The 23,843-nt window shown below is 43.6% G+C and overlaps 1 long non-coding RNA gene across 1 annotated transcript; it reads left to right on the top strand.

Annotated features, from left to right (window-relative positions):
• The first annotated feature begins 51 nt into the window (after positions 1–51).
• LOC112132046 (uncharacterized) lies at positions 52–22,633 on the top strand. Its single transcript, XR_002913886.3, has 3 exons — positions 52–346; positions 8,074–8,333; positions 21,945–22,633. It is a non-coding gene; the product is annotated as an uncharacterized LOC112132046 (long non-coding RNA).
• The last annotated feature ends 1,210 nt before the right edge of the window (positions 22,634–23,843 follow it).

The raw sequence follows: 23,843 nt of genomic DNA on the forward strand, positions 1-23,843 counted from the left end.
CAAGATGAGCCCGCCCCCTACTTCGTCTTGGCCTATGGGAAGCCGGGACTTCTTCAGCGGCTGTCCTCCCTCGCTTTCGGAGCTTCGACCTCAGCTTCGCCTGCGAGCTGGGTTGTGTAAGGGCGGGTCATTTTGGGGCGCTTAGGGGTGAGTGCCGGGGGGCGCGCTTTCCCGCGTGAAGGTCGCTCCAGGAGTCATGCGTACATTCGTTGATTTTGCTCTGGACGCACTGATGTTCCCGGCGCGCCGCCGCGCCGCCGCCACGAGGCTGTCCGTACGCCTTTCACTGTGTTTCTGTTTACATTCGCGTCTGCAAGACCCGGCGGCGCGACCGAGGCCCGAACAGGTGCTGCGAGGCGGGGCGGGGAGGCAGTGCTGAGGGGAGCTCCCCAGGCCGGGTGGTTGAAGACAGCTTCTGGGGGGGAGGTGGAGCTCTGGCTCGTAGAGAATGGGAAGGGTGTGGAAAATGAACTGGGAGCTGCTTAGCGACTCTGAGCAGCCTGCTCTGATGGGAAATCGGTGATGGAGTCGGAGGGAAGTGGGAGGCAGTTTGTGGGAGGCCAGGGTGCTCACTCTCTCCCCTGCCAGCATGAGACCTAGTAACTTTCATACATCTCTATCTATCTATCTATTTTGCAAAGGTGGGGTCTTGCTGTGTTGCCCAGGCTGGGCTTGAACTCCTGGACTCAGACGATCCTCCTGCCTCGGCCTCCCAAAGTGCTGGAATTACAGGCCTGAGCCACTGCATCCCATCCCCTAGGAGCTTAATGACACTGCCCTTTAGCTTTTACTGCTTAGCAGAATCCGGAGGCATAGAGGAACTACCACCAGGCTGGTGTGGGGAAGGGGCCCTCCCTTCTGATGATTTTCTCTCAGCAGCACTTTCAGCAATCTGGCTTCCACTGAATATCTCCCCAGTTCATAAAACAGGCGTCTGTAAATGTCAACCCCAGCTGGGTGCAGGGTACAAATTTTTTCCTACAGAGCTCTTGAGTCCCAGGTAGTTTAGGAGACAAAGACTTGTTTGGTTTTCCCAGACCTGTCAGGACAGCTCAGAGGTTTTTGTCTAACCCAGGGGCCACAAACTTTTGACAACAGCAGCAGCTAGCCCACAGATGGTTTTATTTGGGCATCGCATAGGTTATCTTTGTTTGTTTGCTTTTGTTTTTTAATAAGAATTTGAATCCCACCAACACTACTTACTGGTCCATTAAGTAACAGCGAGCCTTCACTCATTTGCTGCCTGCTTGAAGGCATTTGTGTTTGTGACCCTTGATCTTTTCTATACACAGAAGACCTCCAGTGGAGTCACCTAATCCTACAGCCAAGTCACCCCTGCTGGACAGAGAACTGTACAAAGTCCAAACAGGCGTACATATCCTGTATGGTTTCCTCATCTATAAAGAGAGGGGATAGGATGAAGGAGTCCCAAGGTTCCTTTTGGTTCTGATGTTCTGTAATTTTGTGTTGTGAGCAGCTTTTGTTTTTGCCTGATGGGAAAACTTTCCTTTGGGGAATTGTCTGCAGTCCCCTGGGTCAGATGGTTCTTTAGCACCACACTTCTCTGGTCTCCCAAGGCAGGATGGGTGTGGAGAAGGGGAGGTGTGGAACCCAGGCCTGGCCAACTATAGTCTCCCTCCTCTTGTTTTCAGATTTCCCCAGGGATGCGCACATGACCAAACCTGAGATGATCTGAGCCCTTGTCGGGGATTTTAGAGAATGAGGCTGGGAGAAAGAGGCTCTTCCCTTTGGTGTTTCTGAGCGTGGGAAAAGTAGGCCTAGAGCTGTCTGTAGTTATACTCCTTGCACCAGCAATGCTGGAGAACCAGGCCTGGAAATGTTAGGAACCAGCTAAGCCATCCTGCTTTGGTACTCTGATTAGGGTGCGTACCAGCTCCTTTGGTGGTGACGTGAATTATTTTTCAACTCTTCTCACTCAAGATTCAAGTTTTGGGAAGGACCATTTACTTGGCCTAGTCTAGGTTATGTGCCTGTGTTCTAATTGCCAATAGGCAAAGAGAGTTCTGGTTTCTACTATGGCTTCTAGTCTGGGAGGCCTAGCCTCATACCAAGACTCGGTGTGTGGGAGCCTCCCCTCAAATAAGAAGAATGAGACGCTGGGTTGCCAAAAGTTGCTTCACTATAGTCCGTCTCTTAGGCTGCCCAACATTCACAGAAGTGCTTTCAAAGGTAAATGAAAATGCCGCCATCCAACAAAATGCGAGCATCTCTCCTATAACAAAATTTACTTATCCCTTCCCCAAAGCAGGGCATCTCAAAATCTCCTCATTTACTGTATTTGGCCCAAGTCCAACTTTTGTAGGTGATATTCCATTCTTCCTTTCAGTTTCATCATCATCCCATCCCATCTTTATAATGTGTAACTAAATTGTAAAGTTAAGCATCACTGATAGACTTTAGATACAATTGTGAAGAGAAAGGGAAAGAAAAGGACAATAGCTAAAAACTCCATTTATATATAATACAGCAAGAAGAGAAATACTGTTAGAGGTTACAATCCTCATTTTTGTAACTGGTAATGAAGCTTTATTGTCATTTACAATTTTCCTTCTCCGCTACCCATTCCAGGTCCCTCTTTCCTTCACGCAACCCCTCAGCTGGCCAGGATTCTTTGCCTGGTTGGGTTAAGCAAGCTTTTGTTCTTGAGGAGGTTGCCTGTAGGTAGGTTGTCTGTAGTTTGTCTGTAGGTGGTACAGTACATTGCCATCAACTTGTGCCCTGGCATGAGAGTGATGAGGTGCCTCAGGAGACCTCCTGTGTTCTATTACTGCTCCTCTTGCCTCCGTGGCATAACAGCAACCCCACTTCCTCCTGAGAGTCAAGATCAGTCACCAAACAACATGTGACCTGTGGCATGAGGAGACCACATCAATTTCAGTTCCCAGTTAATAGGAACCATTGTTGTAGGTTCTGGTGAAAGCATTGTACTAAAATATCTAAACCAGCTGGTTTGAGGAAAAGCAAGGTATAAATTTTGAGAAGAATCATTAGGTATGATTTGAGAAATGCCATACCCATTGTTACCAGCAATGATATTCTGCTGTGGAAGAAACTATTGGTCATTGGTTCAGAGTTTTGTCTCCCAGTGGGCACTTGAACTAATTTTTTTTTTTTAATTAAAAATTTTGGCCCAGCTGGTGGCTTCTTGCTTAGTGGCCGGGAGCCAGATTTCATTCTGGGCAGGAGCAAGGCGCATCCAGTGGGAATGCAGGAGAGGCCAGGTGCGTGTTTTGGGACTTTCGGAGCAGCCGCCTGGGAACCAGCAGAGAAGATTCCGTCTTCCGGAGGTTGCCACTGTCTGCCAACTCACTTGTCTCCATCCTCAGTCATCTTTTAAAAATACATAGCGACACTCTAGCTGTCTGGTTCTTCATGGGGAATGTAATTGAAGTCTGACATCATTCCTATTGCCCTGAAATCTGAAACTTAGTGTCATTCTCACTGAAAATTGCCTTGAAGTTTGACAGACTCTTTCCCCAGTGATACTGACAGGTTGTTTTGTTTTTGTTTTTGTTTTGAGACAGTGTCTCGCTCTGTCACCCAGCTGGGGCTGGAGTGCAGTAGCGCGATCTTGGCCCACTGCAACCTCCACCTCCCAGGTTCAAGGGATTCTCCTGCTTCAGCCTCCCAGGTAGCTGGGATTACAGTCACCCACCACCATACCATGCCTGGCTAATTTTTGTATTTTTAGAAGAGACGGTTTCATCATGTTGGTAAGGCTGGTCTTGAACTCCTGACCTCAGTTGATCCACCTGCCTTGGTCTCCCAAATTGCTGGGATTACAGGTGTGAGCCACCACACCTAGTCAGATCCAAGGTATTTTGAACTAAACAGAACAGCAACCAACATCCATATAAAGTAACTACAAGAAAAAGATAAAAAACCATTTTAACTAATGAAAATTCTTCCCACCAACCACAATTCCATCCAACAGCCAAAAAGCAGAGGAAAACTAACATAGTACTCTTCATATGAATTAAATATCATTTAGTAAGCAGCTGCAGCTATAAAGAATACCAAAAATCAGACATTAAAAAACTCAAAATAGAAATGGACACAAAGCAGAAAACTATAAAATGAGAACTGACAAAATTCAGGAAAGAAGTAGAAGAAAAAGCCAAAATTATCTTGAGATATGGAAACTAAATTACATTGTGTCCACGGGAAAATAGGTTAGCCTTAAAAGTCAAGAAGGAACATTGAAAATAAATTTAAAACAGCCAAGAGAACCCAAAACAAATTTGGAAAAGAAGGAAAAATATTAGAAAAAAAGTGAGAGATATAGAAGATAGACAGAAGTTAACATATGCATCATTGAAGTCTCCAAAGAAAAGAAACGTAACAATGAAACAAAGCTATAACTGAAGATAGTTTTCTGGATGTAAAATAAAACATGAATTTTTGGGACCAAAGGTACCTTGAGAAAAACTCAGTATCATTAGCCTCAGTGAAATGCAAATCAAAACCACAATTATAGCCACTAGGATGGCTATAATAAAAAAGGTAACGTGTTGATGAAGATGTGGAGAAATTGGAGCTCTCATACATGGCTGGTAAGAATGTCAAATGGAGGCTGGGCACAGTGGCTCACACCTGTAATTCCAACTCTTTGGGAGGCTAACATGGTAGGATCGCTAGGGCCCAGCAGGTCAAGGTTGCAGTGAGCTGTGATCATACCACTGTACTCCAGCCTGAGCAACAGGGCAAGACCTTGTCTCAAAAGAAAGGAAAAAAAAAAAAGCATGTCAAATATACAGCCCCTTTGGAAAGCAGTCTGGAAGTTTCTCAAAAGATTAAGCATAAAGTTACCATATGACCCAGCAATTCCATTCATATATATATATATATGCAAGATAAATTAAAACGTATGTTCATACAAAAACTTGTACATGATTGGTTATTGCAGCATTATTCACAAGAGCCAAAAAGTGTAAACAACCCAAATACCCATCAACTGATGAATGGGTAAGTAAAATACAGTATATCCATAATATGGAATGTTAAAATGGCAGTAAAATCAATGCTACAGAATGTAGACGGACATTTTTATACAATGTGGGTGAACCATGAAAACATGCCAAGTGAAAGAAGCCAGTCACAGAAGACCACATAGATGATTCCATTCGTGTGACACATCCAGAATAGGCAAATCTATGGAGACAGTGGATTAGCAGTTACCTAGGGCTGCAAGAGTTGAGGGGAATAGGAAGTGACCACTTATGGGTAACAGTTTGTTTTAGGGGTAATGAACTAAATTTGATTGTTCTAAAATTGACTGTGATGATGCTTGCACAACTCTGTGAATAAACTAAAACCATAGAACTGTGTACTGTAAATGAGTGAACTGTATGGTAGGGAAATTAGATCTCAATAAAGCTGTTGTTTTTTTTTTTAAAGATATAGAAGTCAACTTGAAGGACTTTTTCTTTTTTTTTTCTTTTCTTTTCTTTTTTTTTTTTTTTGAAACAGAGTCTTGCTCTTTCTCCCAGGCTGGAGTGCAGTGGCATGATCTCAGCTGACTGCAACCTCTGCCTCCCAGGTTCAAGTGATTCTCCTGCCTCAGCCTGCTGAGTTACAGGTGCTTGCCACCACACCTGGCTAATTTTTGTATTTTTTCTTTTTTCCAGTAGAGACAGGGTTTCACCGTGTTGGCCAGGCTGTTCTCAAACTCTTGACCTCCAGTGATCCATCTGCCTCAGCCTCCCAAAATGCTGGGATTACAGGCATGAGCTACCACACCCAGCCTTGAAGGACTTTTTCATTGGCCAGATTTGGGACAATCTGCAAATAAAAAATAATGTTAATTACTATTTAATTACATTTTAAGTATAATTGTATTTAAGTATATTTGAGATAATTATATACTTAAATGTATAATTAACTTCAATATAATTAGGTATATAGTTAAGTATATATGCTTAATATATGATTATATTTAAAATATGTTTATATATTAAATATATTAACAAGTATATTAATATATAGTACTACATAATAAATATGTTTAACATAATATATAAATATATAATAAATGTATTAAATGTTAATGTAAAATAAATATTTGTAATCTATAATTATAATTGATTATAATATAATAATTTTTTGAAAATCATGGTCCATAGTCAATCTCAAACAAAACATAAGAAAACAAAGAGAGAAAAAGAAAAGCTCATCTTTACAGATTGATAACTGTAAGAGGAATGTTAGATTGGACAATTACCCTTTTGGAAACTCAAATGTAATAATTAACCAATTAACCAAGATAAGGATTACTAATGAATACTAAAACTATTGGAAAAAAGTTTCTGGGAACAAGGTATTCACACAGTCTCCCAAGTATTGCCCCACTGATTATTTACTAATTACAAAAGGGAAATTATGCATTTATAATGGAAAGATCAAGCAGTTACCACCATAACCAAGTGGTCAAACATCACCAATAATGGGACTACCAGACATGTGCCTCCTAAGTAGAATTCTTTCCAAAAATATTTAACCTAACTTCCTGCTTACAGGAAATACAGTAGATACTGGTATAAGATGATCACCATTAGGAAGTAATCATCTCCAGAATATGGGATATTATGTAGCTGCACCAGACCAGTTTGGTTCAACTTTTATGTAACAAAAGTTATGAGTTGTTTTTCAGTTGCTAATGGAGCCTCAGGTCATGTAACCTGAGCAGGCCCAGATGAACCAAGTGTGTAGCCACAGGGGGAACCTAAGTTCTCAGAGGAGCAGGGACTGAATTAGGAAGTTGACACTGCATGGCTGGATCTACGATGCAATCAGATTGAGCTCTGGCATCACTCATTAGCAGGATCCAGTGAGATCATGCCTCCTGGCATTACCTCATTGCAAGATCCAGTCAGATCATGCCTCATTACCCTATGCTTATAAAACCTGACACAGCCTGGAGCTCAGGGAGGCATTGCTTTGGGAGCTATCTATACCCAGTGTTCTTTTTACTAGTTGTAAGTAATAAAATTCTCTTGTTAAATCCTCCTTGGTTGTGGCCATTGGGTTGTCACTTACCAAGTGACCTAGCCCACCTGTTGTGTGGGCAACAGTTATACAAAACAATTGGCCAGAACTCTTCAAAAATGTCAACAGTATGGAAAAAAATACCCAGTAATAAATGGTATTGGAAGGAATGGTTCTAGATTAAAAGAGACTAAATAGATAATAACCAAAAACAATACAGGAAACTTGAGTGGATACTGGAGCAGGAAAAAAAAGAGCTATAAAAGGTATTTGGGGGATAACTGGAGAGAGTTAAATTTGGGCTGATATTAGATGATATTATAGCACAATTGTTAAATTTGAGGGGAGGTGATGGCATTGTGGTTATGTAGAAAAATATTTTTATTCTTAGGAGATACTTGCTGAAGTAATTAGAGGTGAAATGTTATACTATCTTTGTATTAGTCTGTTTTCACGCTGCTGATAAAGACATACCTGAGACTGGGTAATTTACAAAAGAAAGAAGTTTAATGGACTTACAGTTCCACGTGGCTGGGGAGGCCTCACAATCATGGTGGAAGGTAAAAGGCATGTCTCACATGGCAGCAGACAAGAGGAGAGAACTTGTGCAGGGAAACTCCCCTCTTTAAAACCATCAGATCTTGTGAGACGTATTCACTACCACAAGAACAGCATGGGAAAAACCTGCCCCCATGATTCAATTACCTCCCACAGGTTCTTCCCACAACATGTGGGAATTCAAGATGAGATTTGGGTGGGGACACAGCCAAACCATATCAATCTTTAACTTAATTTTGGTTGTTTAACAAACAAAACTGTATATCCGTATTTGTAGCTATCTATCTAAGGGGGAGCATGTGCAAATGTGATAAAATGTTAGTAATTGATGAATCTGTGGTTGGCAGTCTCTAAGTTGGCACTCAGTGAATTCTGACCTTCCCTCCTGGATTTCACACCTTGTGTAATCCCTTTCCCTTGAGTAAGGGCTGGGTTTAGAGACTGGCTTCCAGCAAATAGCATGTGGGAGGTTCCTTCCGTAATTGAATTCTCTCTCCTTCAATTGCTCAGATGGAAATGGGCTGCCATGTTGTGAGCTGCCCCATGGGGAAGAGGCTCACATGTGAGGAACTGAGAGTGGCCTCCAGAAAACAGCCAGTGAAGAACTAAGACCCTCAGTCCAATAGCCTGTGAGGAACTGAATCCTGCTGACAACCATAAGAATGAGCTTGGAAGCAGGTCCTTCCCCAGTGAAGCCTTCATGTGAGACTGCAGCCCACCTGACACTTTGATTTGTAGCCTTGTGACAGACCCCAAGCCAGAAGAGTCAGGTAAGCAGTGCCTGCACTCCTGACCCATAGAAACCGGCATGATAAATGTTTTTTCCCATGAAGCTATGTTTTAGATAACTTGTTTTGCGGCAATAGATAACTAATTCACTAAGTAAAGGGTGTATCCATTGTAATCTTTCAACTTGTCTGTAGATTTGCAGTTTTACGTGCTGACAGGTGACCACACTGCTGTTGGCACCATGGCCACTGCATACTGCATGCTGTCATGCTAACATTCGATGCTGCAGCAGTAAATTATTTCTCAAATGATTCTGAGTCTCTGGTTCACTAGCAGGATCATGTGCCCAAGGTCCAGCTTCCAAGGTGTGAGGCCAGAAAGTACCTGACCCTCTCAGCTTCCATAGTGAGAATTGTGGCCCTGTCTCTCAAATAGGGAGGTATTCAGACACTGAGTAGATGAAAAAAAAAAAAAAAAAAAAAAAAAGGTTGGGGGCTGGATAAGAAAAGAAAAAGAAGGAAAAAAGAGGGAGGAGAAAGTGAAAAGAAGAGAAACATCTGCTATACTTTGTTCTACTCCTGTACTCCCAACTGCCCAGAAAGCTCCCCTGCTTAGGAGAGAATCAGATCAGCAGAGTTCCTGATGACCTAGTTTACATGCCTGGAGACTCATTAGGGTAGCTCAGCTACTGACTCTTCCTGTCTCTGTTTTTACCCTCCTGCCAATAACAACCCCCTCTGTCTGTGTCTCTTTAAAGCCCCAAGAGAGATGATCCGATGGTTTGGCTGGTCACTGTTTAATAGAGGGTGTTCTTGTTGGTCTGGATTTTCACTCTAGGCTACTTCAGAAGGTCTGGATTGGCCAATAGCTTGGAGGCCCTTGGGACCAGGCTCCGTCCAATCTGTTTATTTGCCTGCAGGGTGATAACAGAGAAACTTCCACAAAGGAGCCCCAAAGACCTCTAAGTCATGGACTTGTACAGGCATTTTGAGGCTTTTGTAAGGGGGCAGTGTTAGAAATGCTTGTTCCCCAGTGCTGCAAAGAAACAGCTCTCGAGTTGGAGAGAAGTAAAAGCTCCAACTGGCCTGGGAAGGACCTTACCTAGTGATCCTAACTACTGAAACTGCAGTCTGGACAGCAGAAAAGGGATGGACTCATCACACTGGAGTCAGGAAAGTGCCACCCCCTCCACAGTCATGGGCCATGGTCCCAGGGAAAAACTCTACCAAACTAAAGCTAAGAAAAATTTAACTCTCTTTCATCCATTTGATTACGCCTTCTTCTTTCCTCGCTGTATTGCTGACCATCTAGTTATTAATGTAACCAAGTCAATTTCGCCTCAAACTATTACATTTGATGCTTGCCTTGTTATACCCTGTGGAGACTTGCCAAGTCAGAGGCAACTCTCCACTTCAGGAAAGTATCTTTATCCTTCCTAGCTCTCTTCAGACTAAAAATCTGTTAACCGGGATAAATTAGTTTGAGAAGAGTTTGATGAAGATTCCAGTATAAACTGGAAATCTTGTCCTCCTAGAGCAGAGCTTCTCTGCCAAAGTTGGTCCAATGCTCTATAAAATATTAAAGAGCAAAGATCGGCTGCCCCAACTAGTACTCGCAGTTTCCTAAAACCATATATTCATTTTACTAAAGGAGTTACCCCTCCCCATTGTCAGCTAGACCAATGTAATTGAGTACAGATGACCATCCCTGCTCCCCAGAGTTCTTCTATGGCATAGGAGCAGAAGTCTCAGGATCCTTTGAAATGCACTTAATTGCCTTGTCACCTCCTGCAGCCCCTTCTCCCTCTCCTAACTTCTCCGCTAACCAAACCTCTTGTTATCTACCCAATGATGAAACCAAAGTAGTTGTTGTAGAGGTTAAAGATTTAAAACAAACTATAGCAATTGAAACAGAGTATCAGGACGCAAAGGCTTGGCTGGAATGGATTAAATATTCTGTTTGCATGCTAAACAAAAGCGACTGTTAACGCTTGTGCGACAGGCAGGCCAGAGACCCAGATTGTCCCCTTTCCAGTTGAGTGGTCCTCTCATGGACTGGGCATGAGCTGTATGGTAGCTCTCTTCCAGAACCCCACAGCCTGGGGCGATGAGTCATGCAAGACTCTTTGACTGCGGTTCCCTGAGGTTAAGGCCCTGTGGGTCAGCCCCCGAGGGCCATGCTGCCCCCAGCCCCTGATGTTAACTTCACCTCGTGCCTTTCTCTGTGGTGGGGGGAGTTAGCATTCCTTGAAGACAACAGGGTGCAGTGAAACCAAGCCTTTTCAAGAGCTTACCAATCAGTCTGCCCTTGTTCATCTTCAAGCAGATGTGTGGTGGTATTGCATGGAACTATTGCTGGGAACTCTGCTCTGCCAAGTAATTAGAGCAGCACTTGTGCCCTAGTCCAGCTGGCCATCCCTTTTACCCTAGCATTCCGTCAACATGAAAAAAAAAAAAGAGAGAGAGAAAAGCGTAAAAAAAAGAAGTGCCTCACATGGGTCCTTTGACTCCCATGTTTATATAAATGCTATTAGACTTCCACGAGGAGTACCAGATGAATTTAAAGCCCGAGATCAAATAGCTGCAGAATTTAAGTCAATATTTTGATGGGTGACAATTAATAAGAACATAGATTAGATAAATTACATTTATTACAACCAACAGCGGTTTATTAACTACATTAGAGATGCTGTTAAAGGAATAGGTGAGCAATTAGGGGCTACTAGTCAGATGGCTTGGGAAAATGGAAGAGCCTTAGACATGATATTAGCAGAAAAAGGAGGAGTTTACATCATGATTAAAACTCAAGGTTGTACGTTCATCCCAAACACCACTGCCCCGATGGAAGTATAACAAAGGCATTGCAAGGTCTAACTGCTCTGTCCAGTGAGTTAGCCAAAAACCCAGGGGTAAATGATCCCTTTACAAGGTGGCTAGAAAAATGGTTTGGTAAATGGAAAGGAATCATAGCCTCAATTCTTACTTCTCTTGCAGCCGTAGTAGGTGTACTCATTCTTGTTGGGTGTTGTGTCATACCATGCATCCGTGGGCTGGTGTACAAACTCATACAGGCAGCACTTACTAAAACCTCCCTTAATTCTCCTCCACCTTATTCAGAGAAGCTTTTTCTTTTAGAGAATCAAGCAGAACAACTAAGCCAAGACATGTTAAGGAAGTTTGAAGAGAAAGAACTATAAAAATTCAAGAAGGGGGATTGTTAAATATAGTAAACCCCAAGTTTCTCTTCAAAGAATCTGTATGTCAGTATGTTCAGCTCTCTTATTCTTTGATTCTCCATTTTAAAGTTTAACTTCCTGGTTCTCTTCACCCCTTTGCTTCTAGTTTCAGTAAACAACTTTCCCGCCAGTCCTAATCAGTAGTTCACATCTGTTCCCTTGGTCACCTGCTCCATCCTGACTCATCCTGGTCACCTGGTTTGACCTGAGTCACCCCTGGTCACCTGCTGTGACTTAAGTCACCTTTAGTTACCTGTTCCTAACCATCCTTCCTGCCACACTACTCACCCTGCCACTCTGGCTCATACCCCTGCTCTCTTTAAAATAGCTGATTGGAATTAGCTTAGACTATGTGGTCCAACCCTAGCCAACAGGGGAACAACACAGCAGTAGGGGCTACCTGCCTCAGGAATAAGAACTCCTTCCCCTTCCCTGTCCAGATGTGCTGTCACCATTACTCCATTTGCGAGTTACACCCTTCTATAGAAGTAAAAATTGCCTTGCTGAGAAAATTAAATTTATGTTTGAGTGCTGTTTCTTCATGGCACTGGGGAACAAGCATTTCTAACAGCAGTGTAGAGGAAAGAACTTGGCTGGGACCTTACCCTCCTGCCTCATTGATGGAATGAGACGTCTGCAGAGGAAACTGACTTGGGGTAAAGACAATGAGTTGATTTGGGGCATGAAAGTGAAAGTGAGATTCCCAGGTGGTGCTGCCTTTTGTCTTTTTTTAATTTTTATTTTTTGAGACGGAGTCTTGCTCTGTCACTGAGGCTGGAGAGCAGTGGCACAATCTCAGTTCACTGCAATCTCCACCTACAGAGTTCAAGTGATTCTCCTGCCTCAGCCTCCTGAGTAGTTGAGACTACAGGTGAGCACCACTACACCCAGCTAATTTTTTGTATTTTTAGTAGAGGCTGGGTTTCACTGTGTTAGCCAGGATGGTCTCGATCTCCTGACCTCGTGATCCGCCAGCCTCGGCCTCCCAAAGTGCTGGGATTACAGGCATGAGCACCGCGCCCAGCCCTGCCTTTTGTCTTGTTGGAGACATGGAGCTCAAGTTAGGAAGTCAGGGATGGAGATGAAGATGGGATGGTCAGTCATATAGATGTAATGCTTAAAGCTACAGACAGGGAAGAGACTTCCATAGGCATGGAAGTGTAAAGCTGGAAAAGCCAAGGGCAGTTGCTGTAACACTATTCCTTCAACCATTTTCACCAGAACTTTGGAAATCTGCATCTGGAATGAGTAGGTGAAGTGAATTAGATTTGCCAACTGTATGGTTCAGGCTGCATCAACATCTATGTGCAACCCACAGACTTCATGTCCAACATTCACATCTTATGACATTGTCTCATTGTTAAGCATCTTGAGGTAGGATAACTTTTTGAGCTACAAATGTGGAATTTCCTCTTGTATTTCCCCGCTCTTCCTCCTCAGGCAGGCTTCGTTTTACTTTCCTCAGGAGCTGGCAGGCTGAAGGCAGAAATTGCCTGCAAAACACTTCTTTTCCTGGCTTTGTTTTCAAAAGCCTAAGTCCCCTGAAGTGTCTGAGTGTACAGTGTACTGGAGGGAGAGGAAACAGGAAGTGGCTCTGATGGAAACCGTAGCAGGCAGTGGTGGATTTCCCCCAGGGTAAAAGATTGCTCCAAGCCAGGGGAGGGGTCCAGGGTCCTGCAATAGCTGGGACCTGTGCCCTGCCCTCTGACAACACCCCAGGGGAGTGGCCAGATCTCAGAGAGGAACAGTTACAGGGCTCCCAGCCTCACCAAATATCCATATGTCCCAAGGGTGGCGTGAAAGCTAGTGGGCTGTTAGAACTGAGGGAACCAGGTAAATTGGGCCCTGGTGGCCTTGACAGTGACCAGTAATGATATATAACTGCAGGGTCTTCCTAGGACCTTGAAGGATGGCCTAAAGTAGAAAATCCTGTTGGGTTTGGAGTAGAAATTAAGTTGGTTTAAATTTATTATTATTATTATTTGTTTTTCTTTTTTCTTTTTTTTTTTTTTTTTTGAGGCAGAGTCTCGGTCTCTTGCCCAGGCTGGAGTGCAGTGGTGCGATCTCTGCTCACTGCAGCCTCTGCCGCCTGGGTTCAAGCAATTCTCCTGCATCAGCCTCCTGAGTAGCTGGAATTACAGGTGTGCGCCACCACACCTGGCTAATTTTTGTATTTTCAGTAGAGACGGGGTTTCACCATGTTGGTCAGGCTGGTCTCAAATTCCTGACCTTGTGATCCACCTGCCTCGGCCTCCCAAAGTGCTGGGATTACAAGCGTGAGCCACTACGCCCGGCCTTATTATTTGTTTTGTTTAGAGAGGGGGTCTTGCTCCATCCCAGGCTGGAGTGCAGTGGCATGATGATAACTCACTGCAGCTTCAAACTCCTGGGCTCAAGCAATCCTTCTGCCTTAGCTTAGGACTACAGGTGTATGCCACCATGCCTGGCTATTATAATTTAATTTAATTTAATTTTTTTTTTTTGTAGAGATGGGGTCTTACTGTGTTGCCCAGGCGGATCTTAGACTTCTGGCCTCAAGCAGTCCTCCCTCCTTGGCCTCCCACAGCCCTGGGATTACAGATGAGAGCTACCATTCCCAGCCTTATAATGGAAATTTAAAAATTTTGTAAGGAATAGCTATACTACATCAATAATACTGCCTGACCATCTTTGTATATATAACTTTTTTATATACAGGAATTTTTTTTAAAAGATAGATTCACAGAAGTAGAATTACTGATTGAAAGAGTATAGACATTTTTAAGCATCTTGATACATGTGGCTTAAATGCCACATGTATGGCCTAAACTGATTGAGTCTTTTCAGATTTGGATTTTAAAACTAGAACCCTCTCTTCAGTGGGGTGGGATGGGGAAAACACTGGAAACCTTGTAGGAAGCAATTGCAATATTTCATATGAAATGCGAGGAAGGGCCAGGCTGAGATTATGGCCATGGGGAGAGAGAAAGGGACAAAATCCCGTATTATTCAGGAGGTGCTATCAATAACCCATCTCTGCATATGGGTGAAGAAGTGAAGGGGAGGCAACAATCAAGATCCCCTTACTAATTTCCAGTTGAAAATCGAGTAGATGAAAATCTTGTCAGCTAAGAGGCAATGTGGCTTGGTGGGAAATGCCTGTGTTTTGGATCTAACTGACCAAGTTCAAATTCCAGCTGTCCCAACTAATTAGCTGCGTGGCCTTGGGCAGGTTGTTAAAACTCTTTGAGCCCATATGCCTAGATTTCCTTATTTGTGAAATGAGGATAGTAGCGTTTATGCCTACCAAACAACTGTAAGGATTAAATGTGAATTTTTTTTTTTTTTTTTTTGAGACAGAGTCTCGCTCTGTCGCCCAGGCTGGAGTGCAGTAGCATGATCTCGGCTCACTGCAGCCTCCACCTCCCAGATTCAAGCAATTCCCCTGCCTCAGCCTCTCAAGTAGCTGGCACTACAGGAACGCACTACCACGCCCAGATGATTTCTGAATTTTTAGTAGAGACGGGGTTTCACCATGTTGGCCATGCTGGTCTTGAACTCCTGGCCTTGTCAAGCGATCCTCCCCTCTTGGCCTCCCACAGTGCCCAGCCATAAGTGTGAAAATGTCTTTAACCGCCTGGCCCATTGGGGCTTTGAAGAAATTAGTGAAAACAGATAATACTAATAGAAGAGGATGTACAAGAGGGTTAAAGAATATATATTTGGTTTGAGATCCATTTGTTTAAGATGCATGAAATGGACTTTATCTTGGTATGCTTTTATTTTTTAAATTTTAACTTTGAAATAATTTTTCCTTTATACTTCTTTCTGTACACTGCTGCTTTCATTTTTTTTAAAAGACCTAAAAGTATGAGAGGGACAAGGAAAGAGAGGGTGGTGATCCTGTTGCCCTTGTGGGTAAGGACTGCGGAGGCAGTGGTGCAGTTCTCAAGCATGACCACAAGGTGGAGTCCGTAGTAAGTGGAAATGGTTTACCCTGGGTGGGAGGAGACTCGGCAGGATCCTGGAGCAGATTGGGTGGCAGTCACAGAGCCCTCTGTCCAGTTCTGCAGGCGAGTCCCATGTAGCCTCTTCTCTTGCCTTTTGGTGACTGACTTTTCACGATGTAAAGTTAATCACAGTTACACATACCAGCCACCACACACTCCCAGGACCCCAAAGAAACCATGAAGAAAATAATTACAAGCACAACAGTTCACCTTTAGGTGGTTCTCCATTGCCAGTTGCATGAGCTCCCAACTCCTTGACTTCCAGTTCTAGGACTTGCAGTCTATGAGACCCCACTTACCTTTCTGGAATCTTCTCCTAATACTTTTCTACTTGGCCCATAGGCTCCAGTCAACTGCCTGCTCATGGATCACCAAACATGCCCCTCATTTTCACCTTGGCCTTTGCTTGTTCTGTTCCGTTTCTGGAAAGTGATTTCTCCGTTTCTGCTTATTGAAACCTCAGTAATACTCGAAGAACTCGTTACATCTGTGAGGGCTCTTTATGTTTCAAGTAACACCCGGACAATAATATTGGCTCCTATACTGAGAAATACCGAGGTATCTAGTTAGCTTCAGGTGACATCTGTTCAGCAGCTTGGACAGCACCACAGGTGACTTGGTTTTACTCCATTTTTGTCTTTTGCCTTTTGCCGTGTCGGCTTGCGTTCAGAACCCCCAGTGGCTCTTTCAGTCCTCCCCTAGCAGGTAGGTGTGCTCCGTATCTTCCTTCTGCCTCTTCACGTCTCTATCCTTCTCCTCCCTGCTCAGTGCCCTTGGAGGATGACCTGGCTTAGATTTGTGGGCTTCCTTGCCTTCTGTCTTCCACTTGGGTTTGGCCAGTGAGGAGCACCAGCATGGGCTCCACGGATGGCTGGGCTATTAATTAAATCTCTGTCTTCCATGGTGCACAGCACAGGCTGCCTTCATCCCTCATCTATGAGGTGACAGTCTCCATATGTCTATCTCTGCATTCCAGCAACCACCCTCTGTAGGCCTAGAGTGGTAATGGCCCCAAGATACTTTTCATTATTCCTTAAGTTTTCCCTGCACATGCTCACACTTTTGCAAACTGTCCATGTTTTTTTTTTTTTTTTTAATAGAGATAGGGTCTCACTCTGTCACCCAGGCTGGAGATCATAGTTCACTGTGGCCTCGAACTCCTGGGTTCAAGAGATCCTCCCGCCTCAGCCTCCTAAGTTGCTGGGATTAGAGGTGTGCACCGCCAACAGTCCACTTACTAATTGCTCCTCAAATTGTCCAGTTTGAGTGTGCCATCTGCTTCCTGCTGGGACCTTGACTGATATAGCAGTCCCTAATCACACATCTTCACACTACACTGCTCAGCGGGAGAAAGGCGGGAGAAAGAGGTTCTCTTTTGGCTATTTTAACAGGAAAGAGAGAGAGTACGCTTCTTGCCCAGCAAACATCTTTTAAATTCTTTTTTATTTTATTTTTTTTTTTGAGACGGAGCCTCGCTCTGTTGTCCAGGCTGGAGTGCAGTGGTGTGATCTCAGCTCTCTGCAACCTCCCCCTCCGGGTTCAAGCCATTTTCCTGCCTCAGTCTCCTGAGTAGCTGGGATTACAGGTGCACACCACCACGCCCAGCTGATTTTTTCTATTATTAGTAGAGACAGGGTTTCACCATGTTGGCCAGGCTGGTTTTGAACTCCTGACCTCAAGTGATCTGCCCATCTCAGCCTCCCGAAATGCAGGGATTACAGGCGTGAGCCACTGTGCCTGGCCCCAGCAAACATCTTGATTATTTTTGGCCTCAGTTGTAATCTGCCTAAACTAATAAGAGACTTTCTTGGTGCCAAGGGTGGGTCATTTCAAGCCAAACCCCATGACTGAAATAGGCAAAGGGTGGTTTCCCCAGAACAGACTCAAGATGCAGCAGTGCTAAATGGAAGAAGGAGAAAATTCAGCACCTTCTTCCCAAGTGCCGTCTCTTTCTTTGAAGCTTGTCCTTATTCCCCCAAGAGGATACAACATGATGGCCAATAAGACGGTGTAGTTCCCAAGATGGAGATTATAGTGTAGTTGGGGAAACAATTATTTAATTTAACTTTTTCTTTTTTAGGGTCTCACTCTGACACCCAAGCTGGAGTTCAGTGGCACCATCTCAGCTCACTTTAGCCTCGACCTCCCAGGCTCAAGTGATCCTCCCGCCTTAGCCTCCCGAGTAGCTGGGACTGCAGGTCTGCACCACCACACTTGGCTAATTTTTAATTTTTTTATAGAGACGGGGTCTCACTATGTTGCCCAGGCTGGTCTCAAACTCCTGGACACAAGTGATCCTCCTGCTTCAGCCTCCCAAAGTACTGGAAATACAGGCATGAGCCACTGCACCCACCGTGGGGAGACAATTAAATACACAAAGAATAATGATCTATTACGTTAAGTACTAGGAAGGAAACAAATGAGGTGCTGAGGGAAGAAAAACATGGATGACCTATTAAAGATCATTTGACCAGGTAAGGCTCCCCTGAGGAGGTGACATTTAAGCTGAGGCTGGAAAGATGAGAAAGAGACAAGTGATGGGAAGGGACAGGAATTCCAGGCATTCTTTTTATTTGTTTGTTTGTTTGTTTGTTTGAGACAGAATCTTGCTGTGTCACCCAGGCTGGAGTGCAGTGGCACAATCTTGGCTCACTGCAACCTCCGCCTCCAGGTTCAAGCAATTCTCCTACCTCGGCCTCCAGAGTGGCTGGGATTACAGGCACGCACCACTATGCCCAGCTAATTTTTTTATTTTTGGTAGAGAAGGGGGTTCACCATGTTGGCCAGGCTGGTCTCGAACTCCTGACCTCAAGTGATCCACCCATCTTGGCCTCACAAAGTGCTGGAATTACAGGAATGGGCCACCGTGCCTGGCTGAATTCCAGGCATTCTGAAGTGCACTGACTAGAGAATGAATAGATACCAAATGTGGAGGCACATAGATGAGGCCACTGTGGCTGAAGCGAGGTGGGCAAAGGGTAGAGCCATCTGGATGAGGCAGGAGAGGCAGGCGGGGCTTCCTGGACCAGTGTTTGGATTCCAGCTGGGTGCAGAGAGGAGACCCTGAAGGATATTCAGCAGGGGTGAAAATCTGATTTCTGTTTTAAGATCACCCTGGAAATAGGGGCACTCATTTGGAAGATGCTGTGTTGTCTAGGTGACATATGGCAGAGACGTAGAGAGGGTGCCAGTTGTGGAGATGGAGAAAACCAAACAAATCGAGCTGTATTTTACAGGTAGAATCAGCATGATAACTAGCAGCTGGAACGGGGTGGTTGGGAGGTAAAGAAGAGTGTAGAGTAACTCCTCAGTTGCTGGTTTGATTATTGAGTTGTGGTGATGGGGGAGGGATGGCAATCAGGAGGTCAGCGGCCAGAGGCCACCCAGCATCTCTGGGTCTAAATGGCAAGTTCCAACAGGAGTTTAATTGGCTTCCTTTGAGTCAGACGCTTATCTGGTTCATTAGCTAGGCTGAGGTTGGGGGAGCACACAGGGATGGGTGTGCTAGGGCCTGCCTAAACTTGCTAGCAGCCTACAAGAATGGAGAAAAGAAGCATGTGAATAACTAGAATCCAAAGAATTATAAGGCCTGGGGAAGATGCCTTCTGGGGTGCCATCCCAGCCCCCCAGTCATTTCCCTTTCTCTAGAACCTGTTCCACGCACCCCAGGGTAGGGACCAGCCGCAGTAGATGGCAGGCAGAAAGAGATTCTGCTATAAAACACCATACACATAAAGGAAAGAACAGCAACAAATGGACAAAGACGGATTATGGTTCTGTGCCCAAAGAATTTACAACCCCAAAATGAGTTTCGTGATATGTCTGCTTTGATTTCTCATTTATTCCAAGTTATCATTTATATTGTTAATCTACACAGTTTTCTCCCCCCACATATTAAACAGCTTTTAAAAATGGTTTTCAAGGCCGGGTACTGTGGCTCTTGCCTGTAATCCCAGCATTTTGAGAGGCTGAGGCGGGCGGATCATTTGAGGTTAGGAGTTCGAGACCAGCCTGGCCAACATGGTGAAACCCCACCTCTACTAAAAATAGAAAAATTAGCCGGGCGTGGTGGCACGTGCGTGTAATCCCAGCTACTCGGGAGGCTGAAGCAGGAGAATTGCTTGAACCCAGGAGGTTAGAGTGAGCAGAGATTGCACCACTGCACTCCAGCCTGGGTGACAGAGAGAGACTCTGTCTCAAAAAAAAAACAAAAAGATTTTCAAGTTACTTTGTGTGTATTTAAGTTTTTTGCCTACTTGATAAGCCCTCTGTTGGAAACTTCTCCGCAAACCCTTGTTTATGAACCAGACAGGGCTGTGAGTATTCTGATATACTGATGTCTACTCATTTACTGGTATAAATTATTTCTCTGCCTCTATGCTAACTAGAGATATAGATATATATGAATAATGAATATATAAAATTTATCAGTTTTCTCCCTCTATCTTAAAAGATTATTCACTGGGCTGGGCACGGTGGCTCATGCCTGTAATCCCAGCACTTTGGGTGGCTGAGGCGGGCAGATCACTTAAAGTCAGGAGTTTGAGACCAGCCCGGCCAACATGGTGAAACCCTGTCTCTACTAAAAATACAAAAAATTAGCTGGGTGTGGTGGTGAGTGCCTATAATCCCAGCTACTCTGGAGGCTGAGGTAGGAGAATCACTTGAACCTGGGAGGCAGAGGTTGCAGTGAGCCGAGATTGCAGCACTGCACTCTAGCCTGGGCAACAGAGTGAGACTCCATCGCAAAAAAAAAAAAAAAAAAAAAAAAAAGATTATTCACTATTCACTGCTTCTCAGCTTGATGACCTTGGACAAATTACTTAACTTACAATTTCTCATGTTTCAAATGAAATTGAGTTGCATGTTGAGTTTGAAGTGAAACTCAAATTTCATTTATAAAATGGCAATTATAACAGTGCCAACCTCACTGCATCATTCTGAGGATTAAATGGGATAATCTGTATAAACTACTGATATAGCTTGGTTATTTGTCTTCACTCAAATCTCATGTTGAAATGTAATCCCCAGTGGTGGAGGTGGGGCCTGGTGAGAGGTGTTTGGATCATGGGGGCGGATCCCTCATGGCTTGGTGCTGTCTTCATGATAGTGAGTCCTTGCAAGATCTGGTCATTTAAAAGTGTGTGGCACCTCTCCCCACTCCACCCACCTTGCTCCTGCTTTCGTCATGTGAAGTGCCTGTTCCAGCTTCACCTTCCGCTATGAGTAAAACCTTCCTGAGGCCTCTCCAGAGCAGATACTGGGGCCCTGCTTCCCATACAGGCTGCAGCACTGTAAGCCAATTTAACCTCTTTTTTTTTTTTTGAGATGGAGTCTTGCTCTGTTGCCAGGCTGGAGTGCTGTGTCATGATCTTGGCTCACTGCCCTGGTTCAAGCGATTCTCCTGCCTCAGCCTCCCAAGTAACTGGGATTACAGACACACAGCACCATGCCCAGCTAATTTTTGTAGAGATGGGGTTTCGCCATGTTGGCCAGGATGGTCTCGATCTCCTGACCTCGTGATCCGCCTGCCTCGAACTCCCAAAGTGCTGGGATTACAGGTGTGAGCCACTGCACCCAGCCTAAACCTCTTTTCTTTATAAATTACCCAGTCTCTCGGGTATTTATAGGAATGCAAGAATGGCCTAATACAACCACTTAGCACAGTACATGGCACATGGTAAACCAAGCATGAAAAATATCTCTAAATACTACCAAGGAGTGATCTTCAAGATACAGTGTGAAGTGAAAAAAGCAAGGTAGGGCCAGTTGCAGTTGTTCACCCCTGTAATCCCAGCACTTCAGGAGGCTGAGGCGAAGATTGCTTGAGCCCAGGAGTTTGAGACCAGCCTGGAAACAAAGTGAGACCCCCATCTCTAAAAAAATCAAAAAATTAGCCAGGCATGGTGGCAGGCACCTGTGGTCCCAGCTACTTGGGAGGCTAAGGTGGGAGGATCCCTTGAGCTTAGGAGGTTGAAGCTGCAGTGAGCCGTGATCACGCCATTGTACTCCAGCCTGGGCAACAGAGTGAGATCTTGTCTCAAAAAAAAAAACCAAAAAACAAGGTAGAAAAAAGTATATAGAATATGCAACTATATTTTTAAAAGAAAGAAACACACATACATATTTTAAAACATTAAATAATGATATATCAAGCTGTTTACAGCAATCATATTTTTGCCAGCAGAATTGTTACTCTGTGATTGTTGAGTATTTATTGTGGTATGATAAAGCAGTACAATGTGTGACTTTATAATTCTGTCATTCTCAGAGTCAATGAATACCAGAATTCTCAGTGTGGGAGAAAGGGCATGTAAATGTAAGACAGAAGGGGTTAAGTAAAAATGCTGTTATCCTGATTTTATTATTATTATTAACTTTTTTCTTTACACCTGTAACAAAACTGAAATTGTCCCGATTTTGAATAGGAACCATCAGTATGAATTCAGAATGTATTTCCTGGCTTTCTCTATGGAAAAGACCTAGAAACAGTGACCAGTCCTACAGTAATGAGCACCCCTAGCCTCTAGACTATGTCTCACAAGACCATTTCCCACTAAAAGGAACCAGGACTATTTGGAGAAATCACTGGGTCCAGGTCTTGGGCAGGAAACATCTGAGATGAACCTGGAAGAACTTGTTATACCAAAGCACTCTGAAGCTTTCAATGAAAATTGAGGTCACGCTAAAAGGATTCGGGAGCTGACTTGATTGGCCAAAGATGGGGTGATTTCAACATCAACATGGATAAAAACTGCAAGGGATTAAAACACATCAAATATATTTAAAGCTATGAGTTAATAATATTGCTAAAAAGAAATGTGTTGTTTCTGTTGGAGGATGCTAGGAAAGCAACTCATTATTTTGAATACTCGTAAATAAAAAATTCAAGCATTTATCGTGTTCTTCTGTATGAACTGTACCACTGGGGAACAAAATAGAAGATGAAGGGTGTTTTCTCTTTAAGTATAGGAAACTTGCTATATAAGGAACTGTGGAATTAGTCTCTCATCGTTTGACTATCCTTAATGTAGTAAAGGCTCTAGCTATCAAGCATGAATTGTTGTCATCACAAAAAAAAAAACAAAAAGAGACAAACGGACATGAGGAGCCTTCTGCTGGAGCACATCACTGCCCGTGAAGTAGTCTTGCAAAAACATGGAACCTGAATCTAAATGAGCCTCTCTTTCCAACAACCAATTTGTAGGAACTCAAAGGAGAGGACAGAGGAACACATTCGATGATGCCCCCACAGAGTTGTAATCAGCCAAAACCAGATTGTGGGAAACTCTCCAGGCCAAATGTCCTGCTGGACTCAAAAAATTAATTTCAATGAAAACATTTTGAATGGGGTTGGGGGAACATACATACTAAGAGACATATCAATCAGTTGCAGATCCTAATTCAAATAAACTCTTTAAAAGTTATTACTTTAGCTGAGTGTGGTGGTGTGCATCTGTACTTGGGAGCTACTTGGGAGGCTACTTGGGAGGCTGAGACAGGAGTATCCCTTGAACCCAAGAGATGGAGACCAACCTGGGCAACATAGCCAGACCTTGTCTCTTAAAAAAAAATTATTTTATAAAGCAATTGGGAATTTGAACTTGGAGTAGATATTTGATTATGTTAAATAATCACCATTGATGTTTTTGGTTAGGATAATGGAATTTTGAGGATTTTAAAGAAAGACCCCTTGACTGTTAAGAGATACACAGTGAAATATTTATGGATAAAATTATATGATATCTAGGATTTGCTTCAGAATAATGCAGGAGGATGTGGATGGGTTTAGATGAAGTGGGATTCATTAGTGGGTGATGAATACTGCATGAAACGTTCTTTATGCTATTTGCTTACTTTTATATTTTTAAATTTAATAAAGGTTTTTAAAAAAATGAAGAAAAAAATTCTAGGGAGCAAATCAAAGAAAATAAAATTAAAGTTAGCGATTATTCCTTCTATTCCCAAACCCTCATCTCTAAGGTAGCCCATTAATGTAAAAATATCCAAAGACTAGCAGTCTATTTGGCCCATCAAGATTCCATTTTCAAATTCTTCCTTTATAGTAACCCTATTAATTCCTTTTTTTTTTTTTTTTTTTTGAGACGGTGTCTTGCTGTGTCACCAGGCTGGAGTGCAGTGGCGCGATCTCAGCTCGCCTCCCAAGTAGCTGGGATTACAGGCATGCGCCACCACACCCAACTAATTTTTTGTATTTTAAGTAGAAATGGGGTTTCACCATGTTGGCCAAGATGGTCTCGATCTCCTGACCTTGTGATCTGCCTGCCTTGGCCTCCCAAAGTGCTGGGATTACAGGCATGAACCAC

Source organism: Pongo abelii, chromosome 12, assembly GCF_028885655.2.
Source record: "Pongo abelii isolate AG06213 chromosome 12, NHGRI_mPonAbe1-v2.0_pri, whole genome shotgun sequence".
In the NCBI taxonomy this organism is placed as follows: domain Eukaryota; kingdom Metazoa; phylum Chordata; class Mammalia; order Primates; family Hominidae; genus Pongo; species Pongo abelii.